Source organism: Panonychus citri, unplaced genomic scaffold, assembly GCF_014898815.1.
Source record: "Panonychus citri isolate SS breed McGregor unplaced genomic scaffold, ASM1489881v1 Contig00077, whole genome shotgun sequence".
NCBI lineage: Eukaryota > Metazoa > Arthropoda > Arachnida > Trombidiformes > Tetranychidae > Panonychus > Panonychus citri.
Genome location: NW_026515482.1, coordinates 2,224,654 through 2,240,465, shown reverse-complemented (window position 1 = coordinate 2,240,465; position 15,812 = coordinate 2,224,654). Strand labels below are relative to the sequence as shown.

At 34.2% G+C, this 15,812-nt stretch overlaps 1 protein-coding gene across 2 annotated transcripts in view; it reads left to right on the top strand.

Moving 5' to 3' along the window:
- The window catches only part of LOC128386858 (prolactin-releasing peptide receptor-like), a 54,499-nt gene that overhangs the window by 18,548 nt on the left and 20,139 nt on the right, over window positions 1-15,812 (top strand). The gene's annotated exons all lie outside the window — the stretch shown is intronic.

Genomic DNA, 15,812 nt, shown 5'->3' with positions numbered 1-15,812 from the left:
CATGTCTTTACCTGATACCCGATTGTTAAAGATACAAATTGTGGAAAATTTTGAGCCAGTTTTCTCTTAGGAAATACTTTCTTTCATCTGTACTACATGAACATTGATTCAAATGGCTATTACCATACCTGTTCTGCTCGTGCTGAAGCAGATTCAAAATTGTTACCTGCTAACTTCTTCTTTCGCTTCTGTACTCCAAGGGAGACAGAAAACATTCTATCCTCTGCTGCTAAGCCTGGACTTTGTCAAAAGACTCGTCTATCCATATTGGAAGAAATTAAATTCGAGGATGAACATGAGGAAGAAAAAAGTCCAACAAAGATTGAGACTAAAATTGATTATGATATCTTGGAAGATAAAAAGCAAAATGCTAAAGCAGTTGATCAACAATTCATCTTAAAAGTCACCGAAATGGAAATGAGTGTGAATGAAAATCACCATTTAGATTTTCGAAATCGTATTAAACAGCAAATCAATCCAGATTTATCCAAAGACAAAAAGAAAGATCTAATAGATCTACTGGAACAGTTTCCTAACGTCTTTAGTAAAGATCGAAAAGACCTTGGTTTCGTCTCTAAAGAGATTTGTCCTGTTACGATTAATATCGGAGATAATGTTATCCCGTTTCAAAAACCTTATCCGGCCACAATTGACAAAAGGAAAGAGTTTAAAAAGATAATCGACGACCTAAAGGCTGCTGATATCGTCGAAGAGTCAACCTCAGAAGGAGGTTGTCCATCAATGTTGGTACCCAAACCTGATGGTACCTTTAGGATGGTCATTGATTACAGGTTATTGAATCGATTGACTAGTGTCCCTAAATTTCCAATGCCTCGAATCGAAGATTGTTATGAGACAATCAGAGGAGCTCGATATTTCAATAGTTTTGATTTATCACAGGGCTATTACCAAATTGAACTTCCTGAAGAAGAAAGAAGAAAAACAGTTTTCGTCACTCCAGATAGTAAACTCCAGTTTAAAAGACTTCCTATGGGACTAACGGGAGCTCCGTTCATTTTCCAAAATTTCATCAATAAAGTATTGGATGGCCTCCAGTATAACCAATGTATCGGTTATTTTGATGATGTGCCAGTTATGGGAAGAGATTGGAAAGAATTACTAGAGATGACTAAAGTCGTGTTACAACGTTTTCAAAAATTCAACTTAAAAGTTCGTTTGGAAAAGTGCAAATTCGGATATGAGGAAATCCCTCTTCTTGGACACTTGGTAAATGGAGAAGGTATAAAACCAGATCCAACTAAAGTTGCTGCTTTAAAAGCACTTCCATATCCAACCTCAGTTAAAGAATTGCAGTCGATAATGGGTTGTTATAACTATTTTTCACGGTATATAAAAGACTTCGCTAAATTAGCCGCACCGTTATACCGATTAATTTCTAAAGAAAGAAAATTTAAGATGTTGCCTGAAGACAAAAGGCATTAGATCATTTGAAACAATCACTGATCGAAACTACAATGCTAACGCATTACAACCCTGATCTTAAAAGAAAAATTGCAGTGGATGCATCTCATATTGCCGTTGGAGGAATTTTACTCCAAGAGGACAATAAATCTGAAAATTATCATAAAGATACACCAATCGACAAAATTAAAGATTGGGTTCCGATATCTTTTTTCTCACAAAAATTGCTAAAGCACCAATTATCGTACACCGTCTCTGAAAAGGAGTTATTGGCGATACTAATTGGAATCGAGAAATTCAAACATTATTTGGATGGTACAGAATTTCTGGTCGAAACTGACCATCACGCCTTATGTCAGCTACCAAAGATAAACTTCAAGAATGGTAGATTACAACGGTGGGCAATTATGCTTGGAGCATATAATTTTAAAGTGGCCTATCGGCAAGGACCAACTCATGCCCCCGATTGCTTTAGCAGATACCAGAACGAATGGGAACACCGAAAGGTAATTGATCCAGAACAAGAATTTTTGGACAAAGTTTATTCCTTCAATTCTAATGAATCATTCGAAGAACATGGTATCGATCGTGCTGTTAACATTATAATGTTTGGTCTTGGAAACCCATTTTATAACCTAAAGGAACCAAAGGAAATCATTTACTTGGTAAAAGAAACAAATCCATGGTTCGAAAAGGTAAAAGCTTTTCAAAGCCAAGACCCAAATTGCAACAAAATCAAAGAGTTAATACTGCCAACAACAAAGCAGCTAAAGCTAAATTTCAAATAAGAAATGATTTAGTTTATCGAATCGACCCAAAAATTTTCGGTCAATATCGATTAATCATTGGTCCTGAAATTCTGAAAGAAGTTTTCGAAGAGGAACATTCATCTCCCTTCTCTGGACATTTTGGTTTCGAAAAGACTTACTTGGCTATAGCCAAAAGATTCTACATGAAATACATGTATGATGAAGTCTTAAAACTTTGCAATAATTGCAACATTTGTGCTGTTAATAAATCAAGTAACATCATTTATGTGGATCCAGTTAAGAAAGAAATTCCTAACAGAATCTTTGGAAGATTAGAAATGGACGCACTTGGTCCTTTCCACATTGGAACTTCTCAAAAAGTTATCCTCGTCCTAATAGACACTCTCTCAAGATATGTATTTGCTCGAATCTATTCAAACCAACAGACTAAACAAGTCAGAAAGTTCTTAGACGATTTCATCTGTACTCATGGTACCCCTGAAGTTATTCAATCCGACCAAGGATCGAATTTCATGAGTTTAGAGCTAGAGCAATACTTCAAAGAAAAGGGAATAAAACATGTGAACTCATCACCTTATCACCCTGAAACCCAAGGATTGGTTGAGAGAATGAACAAGACTATAGCCGAAAGGTTGAGGACTTTAATCAATAAGTTTGGAACTAAGAATTTACCTGAAAGTTTACAAAGTCCATCTTCGCAATAAATGCATCGATCCACAAGATCACTAGATTTGCCCCATTCTTTCTTGTCTATGGACAAATGCCTCGGAAGAAATTGGATAATCTTCTCAATCTAGACAACAATGTACCTTTTACGGTAAACGAAGCCAGAAATTTAGCCATCGCTCGCCTAAAAGCACAACAAGATTACTATTGTAATCGAATGAAAATCCTTCATTCACAATCACCTTACAAAATTGGTGAATTCCTATGGGTAAAAGATGAATCTCATTCTAAAGAATTGAGTAAGAAATTAAGTGAAAGATATCATGGTCCTTATCTTATCTATGGTATAAGAAATGGAGCTGTCAAGTTATTAAACCCTGAAACTATCGAATTGTTCATTGTCAATGTTAAGAACACGAAACTCTATAGAGGAGAAATGACCTTAAGGATGAAGCTCTTAAAAGATACCTACTTCAACACCAGTGATAAATCGTGGTTAGAGTTAAATCGCCAAATAGACGAAGAATCAACTGAAAGTTCTAATGAAAAAGACCAACCCAAGGAATCTAATGATATGAATGAAATCGATGCCGATCAAAGTCAAAGTCTAAATGACAATTCAACTGAAATGATCGAAAAAATGGCTAAAACCAATAATGCAAATTCTGATATCTTGGTAAAGAAAACAACGAGATTAAGTGCCGATAAACAATTGATTTCGAATCAACAAAATGTTTTATCTAATGATAATGATAAGCCCTTAACTCGTTTCCAAAGGAAACAACAACAAACTTTGATGATTTATTTTACAAGCACTAAAGTGAAACAAGATAACCATCAATGGTTTAATCAAGAGATTAAAAAAGCTTGTGACTCAAAAACAATTAACCAAACATTGTGCTGTTTGAAGCTAATTAACGGCTCTAAAAAGCCAAAGCTTCTTAATCATCGACTTTGTGACGTCAATCATTTTCTCGTGTTTCCCACCAATCAATTTGGTATAAAAGAAGCAAAGTCAATGGGAACAACTTTAGTCTGTGTTTTACTGTTCACCTGGTTAACTGTCAAATTAATTTTGTTAATCTCGTTCTCGTCTAAAGACTTTAAGTTTTCTTTTGAAAAATTTTGTGATTTTATCAGATTAAATCAAGTGAAATCCATTAAAATGGAAGAAAAGTTGAATCTTCCGAATCATCTGATTCAACAACAACTACCAATTCTAGAATCATTGATCATGGATTGGCCTCAAGACCGAATGGTCAATTTAAACAATTCTGTTTCATCATCTACTGAAAATGAAAGTGTTCCTAATGGAAAAAGTGAAAATGTAATCACAGTTGATGAATCAAGTTCTTCTGAAAAAATTGAGGTAGCAAAGGAAACTAAATCACCTTATCCAGGACCTGAAGACTACCCATGGTCTGAAGATGAATATCCAGCACCATTACCTGTTCGGCCATTGCCTGATTATGTCTCTAAGGAGAAATTTTTTGAAGTGAAAAATAAAGTTATCGCTAAAGCCGAACACTTAAGTGAAAAGAAGAAATTGTTCATACAACACATCAAAGAAAAAATCTATTTTAACATCATCAATGATGAAAAGGTCTTTGATGTTGAAGTTCCTGAACTACCTATTGGTTTAACCCGTTCAAAGGTAATCCTAAAGGAAATAAATTCAATAATGAAAACAATTTCGTGTCACTTATGTGAAAATATAACCATCAACCCAAGGCTCTGTATCAGTTGTAAACAATGGTATTGCCATGAGTGTATCATTTGGCTCAACTCATGGGTTGAAATTTTCAACTTTACTCCATTCACCAAGAAATGTGAATTTCTGTGTATCAACACTTCATGTGTTACCAAGTTTTATCCTCAGGATAAATACCCATCTTATGGAGGTGTTGAAAACGAAAGTGTTTTTAAACTGTACAATGAAGCTTTCTTCATTTGTAGAAGATCAAATTGCTTTATAAAGCTAAAGCCAAGCCAATATGCTTCTCATGAAGCTCAGTGTCGTCGTGGCCTAAAGGAAGAAAACTTTGAAGTTAATCTAAATGAAACCTTTAAATCTGGTGCTACACGAAAAGAATTGGCTGCTCAACATCGTCGACTTGCTGATGTTTTACCAGTTCAAGTAAAAGAGGCTATTGCCAATCAACCCGACGAATCGTTAAAATCTTATGATAGTCAAGCGGCCCGATGGGAAGAAAAATTTAATGTTCTTGCCTGTCTTGCAGTGGAAAAGGAAGCAAATCCCGATGATCCCCGATTAGCTCCAGCCGCAATCAGAAGCTATGCCAATATTGGTACTCATTATTGGTCAGTTTATAAACGATCTGTTGATGTGAATGCCCCCATTGATGAATCTGAAATGTTCCTAGAGGAAGTTGTTGGGCTCGAACCCATTGTTGGTAAAAAACCACCCCCTGGAACTATTACTCGACCGGCTACAATCAGATGGAAATCAGTTCCTGATTATCTTTTAAGGAGCTCAAGCCAATGGTTGGCCTATTTCAATGGTTTACCAAGACGACGTCGTGGTAATGAAGACGTGCTCATATCTAAAGATAATGAAGGTGAATCAATGCCTTACATTCGGATCGATCCGTTCAGCCGTTTGAACGAAGATGAAAAAGAAAATCTAATGAAAACAATCTTGGAATCATATCCAAGTCTTCGTGGTCTTCATCGTGTGACCTTCGCTGAACCCGATGCTAATGCATCTCCAACCCCATCAATCTCTTCAAAATCCTCTTATAAGGAAAAACAAAAAGAGATAATAAAACAACAAAAGTTGGAACATTTTCTCAACAAATCAGCCATTGACTTTCCGTCTCTCGCTGCTGATTTTTCAACAAAAATTAAAATTAATGCCGGAACTCATCCCAATTTAGATTTGGTATTTGGGATACATATGGCTTATTGTCGCCTAAAGGAAGTGAGATACAATCGAAATGGTTATGAAACCAAACTGATTTGTCGACCTGTTTGGATAGTGATCGTCGACGGAAACCAAGAGGTGATCTATGAATCCTTCGTTCGCTATAACGACATTGAAAGGATGGACACCAACTATCATGGTCTTAGTCGTCAAGACGTAAAGTTTGCTAAAACTCTTCCATCCATCAGGGATCAAATTATCAAGTACTTGGCAACAGCTAAAATGATTGTTGGCTCAGGCCTAATCAACATGTTCCGTGGACTCGGCCTAATGGCCTGTGAAATTGAACTTTTAAAACCCAAGTTACGAGAAATCACTCATTATTTCTCGCCTTACGTTCAAAGTCCTTGTGCCCTCAGCCTAATAGCCTTCTTAGTGTTCCAAGGATTCACCATCCCGAATCGAGCTCATTCCCCAGGAATCGAAGCTCTATTGAGTATGAAACTCTATCTCGGATTCTGGCAAGAAATCGAGGAGAAAGTAAAGGAACTCGGTGATGGAATTCACTTTGCTAATGCAGTGTCAACCTGTGGAAATACTAAAGTATCGGCCCTATTCCAACTCTATTCTCAACGAGTTGAAGAAAATGAAGCCCATTGGCCAGAGGACTGGTTCTATTATGGAGTATCTAAAGATATTGTTTACAATCGACCAACCCCAAAGTTTGATGACAACTGTGTTAAAGCCTCAGGAATGGAATCGCCACTTCGACTTTATGAATTACCATTGGTCAACCAAAAGGACCTCGTCGAAGATGAACAAGCAAAGCTCAGAGCCCTAACGGACCCGAAGATTTTGCAAAGTCGTTCCAATCGTCAACTTGAAAGAAAACCTTCAGAGGTTTCATGGTCTTAAATCCGAGGATGTGTCAGGGAAAATTCCGTCCTCATTGATTTTCTTTCAATATTCCTAATGGAACTTTTTCCCAAAATCTTTAGACAATTGAACTAATCAAAATTAGTCTAGTCTAAAGACGTTTTCATTTTATTTTAATCTTTATTTTAACTTTTTATTTCAATTTACCTTTGAGTAATTTGTTTTTCTTTTATTTATGATTACTCTAATGAGACATTAATCTGACCTTATGGTTAATGATATTAATCTAATGATTAATTTTAATCTCATCTTCTCCCCTTATCTTATGTACTCTGATAAGGCTATAACCTTTTCTTTATTAATTTTGTTTTTCTTTGTAACCAACTTGATGATTGGGCATAAAAAAGCCAAGTTACCATTTATGGTAATGTCTAATGACAAAGCTTAATGGCGCTAAAATTATGTTCCAATTATCAACCATATTTAACCAAAAAGAAGTTAGTTAACTCTGAGATCTTCAAGAGTAAATAACTCATTCTCTAAAGAGAAAATTTAACTTTCTTTGTGTAAAGGCTAAGGCCTAATTTTCATGTTCTTTCTTTTAATTTTCATTAATAAATGTTTCAGCAGAATTTACAATTTCTAATAATCTTAATTCAGTGAGTAAACTCGGATAAGTGAGTTAAAGTTATCCTAAAAGAATCTGGTAACTGGAATTGTGAAGGGCCAGTCGAATCTCTTGTGATAGCTAATAACTAAAGTTAACAATTAACCAATTGATTCTCTTTACGTTAGTAGTCTAGATTACCTGAGTTAGAATCCCCTACAAAAGCCTTATCCACCTCATCACATCACATCATCTCTCCAAACATTCATCTATTTTTCCCCTTTCACGGGTGTCAACACAGGTTTACACTCTTCCATTTTAAATCGTTTAAGAAGCTCTTTGATGAAAGTTGACTGTTTAATTTTAATTATTGACCTGTCAGGGCTTTGATAAATTTCCATACCAACAAACACTTCCGGTTGGTGGACTTTAACTTGAAATTTTCTTTTCAGATCATTGATTAGTTGATTCATTTGTTGTGGATTTTCACTTGCAATTAATCCATCGTCCACATAAATAACACAAACAGTTAATCCATTGTTGAAATTGACGAAAATACATTGATCAGCTTGTGATTGTTGATAACCATGATCGGTGAAAAATTGAACAACTTTTTCATTCCATCGACGAGGAGATTGTTTCAGACCATAAAGGCCTTTCTTTAATAATAATACACGATCTGTACCATCTTCTAATCCTGGTGGTTGTTCCATGAAGATTTCTTCCTTTAGTTCACCATATAAAAAGGCAGTTTTAATATCAAATTGCATCAAGTGCATTCGACGAGCTGAACTGATGGCCAATATAGCGCGAATGGAATCGTATCTCGCGACTGGACTAAAGGTCTCAAAATAATCGATTCCAGACTTTTGGGAATAACCCTTGGCAACTAATCTTGCCTTATACCTGTTGATTGAACCATCGGTGTTTCTTTTAATCTTGAAAATCCAGCGACAAGAAATCAATCGTTTTCCTGGTGGTAACTTGGTAAGAACGTAAGTATTATTTTCTTTAATTGATTTCATTTCTTCCGCGATTGCTTTCATCCAATTATCTTTATTTTCACTATTAACAGCTTCTTCATAGGTTAATGGTTCACAATTGGTCACGATCGCCTGGAAAATAATAGCGTTAATTGAGGAGGACCAATCAACTGATTCGGGAGGATTATCAATTATTTCTGTGGTATCACTTGCAGCATCATCAAAATCATCATCAAAATTTTGATTATCATCATCTTTAACCAAATTTTTTAGATTTTCTTCATCATCCACATCTTCTTCATCATTTACTTGGTTAATTGCTTTCTCTGCATCACAATCAGTTTCATTAAATTTAATATTCGTTGTGATGAAGATGCGACCAGTAATTGGATCGTAAACACGATAATTGTTAATTGTTTTGGAATAACCAACAAAGATCACTTTCTTTGCTTTCGGATCAAATTTCTTCCGTCCAATATCAGGAATTTTGGGGTAACAAACACAACCAAAGACCTTTAAATGTGAGTATCTTGGTTTTTCCTTTGTAAACAGTTCCAATGGAGTCATTTCAGTTTGACCTTTACCTGGAATTAAATTCAATACATACACAGCGGTGTTCATAGCTTCTGCCCATAGAAATTCAGGTAAGTTACTGTTTAACATCATTGTTTGCGCTAATTCAGAAATTGTTCTATTTTCTCTTTCAATTCGTCCATTTTGTTGAGGGACATAAGGGGCACTCAATTCATGATTAATATTTTTATTCTTAAGCAAATCAGTTACTCTAGAGTCAATGAATTCTTTTCCATTATCGGATCTCAGGATTTTCACTTTATTTCCTGTTGCTTTCTCAGCTTCGTTTATGAATTTATCTAAATTCTCAAAAGTATCCGATTTAAATTTTTGAAAGTAAATTGATCGATAAGAACTTGATTCATCTTTGATTACCAGTGCATATTTGTTACCATTGATTGAAGGCTTAGGCATTGGACCCTGTAGGTCACAATGAATCGCTTCACCTACTTCGACTTTTCGAGTAGGAACAGTTTTGAAGCTTCTCGAGCACATTTTGCCTTTCACACATCCTTCACAAAAGAAATTTTCTGGTTCGTAATCAATTCTAATTTTAGGTAACAATCCATCTCTTGACATTTTGATTATTTTATGGACATTAATGTGAGCTAATCTTTTGTGCCATTCACTTAAAGTAGCACTTTTAGTAACAAGAGCAAATTTATCGTTCAATTTTCTTGGTCTGATCATTAATTTAAATGAGTTTCCTATTTTATTTGCGATTATTACTTTTCTATTGCTCTCAATGTGATAAATTTCGGTGGTCAATGATGTTGACTTCAGGCCATAGCCTTTGGCAACAGTTTGAGCCCATGAGAAAAGATTAAAATCGCCCAACTGAGGGACAAATAAAACATTGGTCAATCGACATTGTAACCAATTGGTACCATTGTAACATTCAACTAAAATGTCGCCTTTTGCTATCGCTTCAATCTTTTTACCATCTCCAATTGTAAGTAAAATTGGTTCATTTAATTGTTGAAAATTAGAGAAACAATTAACATCACTGGTGAGATGATAACTAGCACCAGTATCTAATAACCACTGAGTTTGTTTTGATTCATTTTCATTAACTGTTAAACTGTAATCATCTTGATTATTAACTACAACTTGATTAACATTAGATTGATTGTTTGATTGATAAGAGTTGTTGTTATTGTTGTACTGATTCTGATTATTTTGATTCATGTTGATCAAGTTTTGGTTATTCTGGTTATTCTGGTTATTTTGATTGTAATTATTGTTCTGATTATTCTGGTGATTGTAATTGTTTCTGTTGTTGTAGCGATTGTTGAAGTTTCGGTTGTTATTGAATCGATTGTTTTTCCCTTGGTAATTTTTATTATTGAAATTAGTTTGATTGTTACTATTTTGCTGTTGATTGTGATTATTTTGATTATTGAAATTGCCCTTTGACCGGCATTGATTAGCTAGATGACCTTTACGATTACATTTAAAACATCGCTTTGTATTTTTATTGAATTGCTTAAAATTGTTACCTTTACTAATCAAAGCTTCACCTTGTTTATTTTCTTGATTGGTTTCCTTTTGTTTCTCGACAATTAATAATTGGGATTTTAAATCATCTAACTTCAAATTGTAACCTGAAATCATTGCTAATTGAGTAGTTTCACGAAAAGATTGGAAGGTCAAAGGTAAATCAGAAAGTATCTTAACGATCAATTCATCTTCATCAATTTTCATTCCTAAGTCACTCATTTGTTTAACAACTGAATCTAATTCGGACAGATAACTAACCACCGTGTGTGATGTAGTGAACTTAAGGTTGGTCAACTTACTTCTGATGTTCCATTTATTTGTTGTTGTCCGTTGTTCTTTATGGTTGACAATTTTCGTATACATCTCAAATGATGTTGAACAATTGATGATTAAATCGGCATTTGTTTTATTTAATGAATTGAATATTATCGTCCCAGCAAGAGCATCACTTGCTTCCCAATCAAGTATTTCTTTATTTCTTCGGTTGACTGCAGCAGCGGTTGGAGGTCCAGACTCATCGGCCTCAAGTGGAAGTGGACACGGCTGTTGACCATTGGCGATTCTCCATACATACTTGGCCTTTAAAGCACAAGCGATAAACGTTTTCCATTGTAAATAGTTGTCGGTCGAAAGTTTCAAACTGTTGGAATCGGAGGTTTCCATGTTGATGAAAAAAGTTCAGTAGTAATTCAAATTATGACCCAAGTCAAACACACACTAATTGACACTCAGTCAAACACAAAATTGACACTCAGTCAAACAAAATTGACACACAGTCAAACACACACACAAATTGACAAAAATTGACACACAGTCGAATACAGAGATTAACACAGTCAATTGGAAGATGCTGAGCCCATAACCTGTTGGTTTAATTGAGATCTTCACATTGACACAATTTAACTAAATTAGTAATAATTTACTCTTCTCACAATCGCGGTGAGGATTCAGCAGTTAAACGCGCAGTCAAAACAAAAATGAGTAAGGTAACTTATCGGTGGTGTTGTCAATAACTTAGTGTGTAAATTTATTGTAAAGAGTTTCGTTTAAATAGAGAAAAGAAAAGATGTCCACAATTGGTCACTTTCTTGTTATTGGTCGACTCATAATTAGTGGCAGTTGAAGTGACCTGGAAGCGATCAATGGACTCAGGATTATCAAGGTCATTAAGGACAATAAAAATAAAGAAGGAAAAGAAAGAGGATTAACTCGGAGACGAAGAGGTTGGAGCACAAAGAGAAGCGAGAGAATTGGATGGTCGCAATGGACGAGGCAAGGAGGACAAGTGACCATCATATGGATACCATTCAAAAGGATTACAATTAAGGAGCTTAAACAATTATAATTAGGATGAGAAAGAGTGAAAAAGCCAAAGGGAAAAGATGAAAAGATGAAAAGATGAAATTGGTAAATTAAGGTAATTGGTCCAAACGTTTGTGTCCATATCTCGGTAAGTAATTTACTTAGAGTTTTAATTTATATATATTTAGATTAAGCTAATCAAGGTCTTTCTAATGATATATAACTTTCGTGTGAATAATATACACTAAAATTAGTGTCGGTCCCAATGGTTCACTTGGACCAGAAAAATGGGTAAAAAATTAATGTTTTTAGTTAATTGTTGCTCAACCAATTTACCGATTAATTTGGTTTATATATTAATCGAACCTACTAAACAAGACCTTTGATTTAATATAAAACAATCTAACTGTTAATTGTTGTTAATCAAAAAGTTGACCGATTTCAATGAATCTCAATGTTAACTCTATGGGGAAAACCAGATATGTTGTTGTTGTTTCCCAATGGGACTAAAGTTGTAGTCGCGGCTTCTTTAGTAGTAGAATCATGAACTGAACTCGAGCTAATGATTGATTCAAACCAACACAGTTTATCAGCGAAAGAAATCGCTAGAACGTTCATCTAACTTCTAGCACGTATTTGCTTTTTGCTAATCTCAAAAAAGCACGTATTTGTCAATAGTTATGCGTTTAAAAAAGTTGCACCTACTGCATGTTCCAGAACAATTTTCAGCTTCAGTGAACCTTAAAATGAGCTGGAACATGCAGTTTATTACTACTCATGAGATATAAATATATGAGGCACAATAATCACATCAGCTCTTCACATCTTGTAAAACTTGAACAACACAAAATATTGTTGTCTACATTGATAATTCATTTTTCGCATCCGGAAAATCGATCCCAAATAGATCTAGATTTATTTTCAGTAATTGATACACGTAACAATAAACTTCCAATAGACTAAACTTCTGTCTGATTGTGAAATTAGTTCGGAGGACCAGGCGCTAATTAAACAAGTGAAAGATAACACAAGGTGAAATAAGCAGAATATCATTAACTTAATTATCGACAATCAATGTTTCAATGCTAACTAATTTTACAATGAAAAAGAAGATTAGTCTATCGTCATAGTCGATAACGTTTTCATTATTCTAAACTATTATTCAAGACCTTTCAGATTATTCATGAACCATTATTCATTCTATTAATCGTGTAAAATTGACAATAGATGGAATAAAAAAATAATAATACTGAGAAACGAATTCCAAATTATCAAAAGCCCGATTCTTCACGTGACCTTTCACGAGCCAATATGGAAAATTTTTAAAAACAAACTAACTCGGAATCTCATCTTATAATGCGAGTAAAAATCGTCTCATTTTCTATAGTGATTACCTACCTGCCGATGCATAGGATTTTCTTTGAATTTTTCAGGGTTTGCGGAAAATTCTTTTTTCACTTTTTCCATCAACCAAGATAAGAAGCGCATCTCTTCTTTCCCTTCATCACCCTCTTTTATTTTCAACGTTAATATTAATTGTTCATTTTACCTATGGAAGGCCTCATTTTTGTGGGCTTTCTTATTAAACAGATTATCCAATTCATTGATCTACTTAACCAAACAGTTGATCGTTAATTCAAAATACGATCACCGAATATTGGAGTTCGTTAAAAATATCGTTTATTATTGTAAATAGAAAATTAATTGGTAAATCAGTTTATAATGAAGTGGTTTTTTTGTTTAATCCAAGGTTATGGTTAGCTTGGCATATCTTTGTTGATTATTGTGGTTTTCCTGAACGCGTCTTCCGGTCGCATGTTCATGGGCTCAAGAATGATTTTGATAAAACTGTTTCAATTTCTTGATTCCATTTATGCACGAGATTCGATCATGTTGTTTAGTTTTCTGCAAACCAGGCATATATTTGGATTGAACTACATGATTGGAGATTTTTGCTTTTTTAAAATAACTGGATAGTTTGGTTGATATGGGCACTTTACTTTTAAATCATTAAAAGTTGTCCACGATACTCCACCATGCTTAGATAGTGGTTGAACCGTTATCGGTTTAGCTGAGCACTGTTGGGGACACATTTCTTTTTTATAAATTGTTTTATTTGCTTGCTGGTACTCACAGCAACACGTATCACAAAATACCATTTTATATTTGCCATTTATATGCATTATTGATTTCTTATTATTGGCAATCAAATTCGCTTGCTTTGTCAGGATCACAAAATTCTGCTTGTTGGATATCTTCGTGACATTTTACATGATTTTGAGGTTCAATTGGTTGCACGTCAATAGGTATATCACCCCAATTGTTTTTCACCATTGGTGGTTGATTACGTGGTGGAATATATTCACGGAAAGGGACATTGAAATCATAATTCAGTAGATTATCCACGGTGTTAATTCTAATTGGCACTGGTGACCAGTCGTTATCAAAACGGTTGATAATGTTATTTGAATTAAACTAAAGTTGTTTGTAATTGCTAACTTAAAATTTTTTGTTGAAGTCTGAAGCTTGTTTGACGTTGACTTACTGTTTACACTTACAATTTGCATTGACTTTTCGGGTCAAGCCTTGTATTTCTGTTTAAACTACACTGGCGCCATTGGAAACCAATGAGCGCTTAGGTTATCAGTTCTTATTACCATTTTGACTTTAATTAGGTACTAGGCATACTGCAGCGGCAGTGACGTCTGAGCGCGTGTATGATGCAAAAAGGTAGCACATAAAAATAATTATCTTCTTGCTAAATGATTTTATTAGAATTCAATTTTATTTTATAATTTAGCCAATTGGTGCCTCGTTAGCCATCTACACACATAGCTGTTACCACTCTGCACTTCCTTTTCCTCTTTCTTTTCCTCTTCTTTCTTTTTCTTCTTCTTCTTTCTTTTCTTCTTTCTTTTTCTTCTTCTTCTTTCTTTTTCTTTTTCTTCTTCTTCTTTCTTTTCTTCTTCTTCTTTCTTTTCCTCTTTCTTTTCCTCTTCTTTCTTTTCTCTTTTCTTTTCTTTCTCTCTCTCTACAAATATAAATAAAATAATTTAATAAAATAAAAAAAATAAATGAAAAAATAAATGAAAAAAACCTTTCATTTGGTTGGTCATTGTTGTTGGTCAAGGTGGTGATAGTTGTGATGATGATGGTGATGATAAAAATAAATCAAATTTAATTTAAATTAAACAAATTAATTAAAACAAAAAAACCAAACAAACATTTGTTTTTACTGAAAATTTATGAAATTTATTTTTCTAATCATTAGATGGCGACAAAAAATTACAACCACCATGGTTACAGGATTAGTGTCATCTAGTGTTGACAGAAAAACTAATTTTCGGGAGTGGGCCAATCTTTACTAAAAACTATACAGGTGATGAGAATCATCATCAGAACATATTCTGAAAATTTGGTAAAGATTGGCTCAAAATTAAGATCGCTATCGTTCCAGCAAATTTTGATTTTTCGAAGTAAAGTCTTCGCTTCGCTCAGACAAAAATGCTCAAACTGTATTCCCTTTAAATATTTTATATGGTAATTGCTGTCGATTGATTCGTGCTACTGAATTGTTAGTTAATAAATGTGAAAGTGAATCTGCTGATATTGGCTGTTTTACGGAATAATTTGAAAGTTGTTTCCAATCTGTTTCTACTAAAGAAACTGTAATCAGTTCTCGCAGTGCAATCATCAACTATTTTATGCCGGGATAGTGATTCATTTATTTACTGTCGTGTTTATGCTGTTAGTAAACATTGTCCGGCTATTAAAGTGCATTGATGTAATTTAAAATGTTAATTGTTTCTACTTATCTTTCACCAACACAGAAGAAAATGCCCTTGATGATTTTCAATCAATTATTGATATAATGTTCGCGCTTCGAAGTGAGTTTCCACCTGAAGTCTTGCTGTAATCATGGGAGATTTTAATGCTTATCATCCTTTTTGGTCCCATTAAAGTTGTAACAATGCATTAAAAAAGCAAAGGATACTTTTTGCATGACGAAATTGTTAACAGTGAGATGGTTATTCTTAATAAATTTCAACAAAATTGGCATCTCGGAGATACACGGACGGTAAATATTTAATAATCGCTTGCCGTGCTTTATCTAAAGGATTAACACTTTGTGATAGTGAAGAAGGTCTTAATGGTTCCGATCATAATTTAATAAGATTACAATTTAAAGCAGATGGTGTATATAAATTTCTTATAGAGGTTAGAGTCGA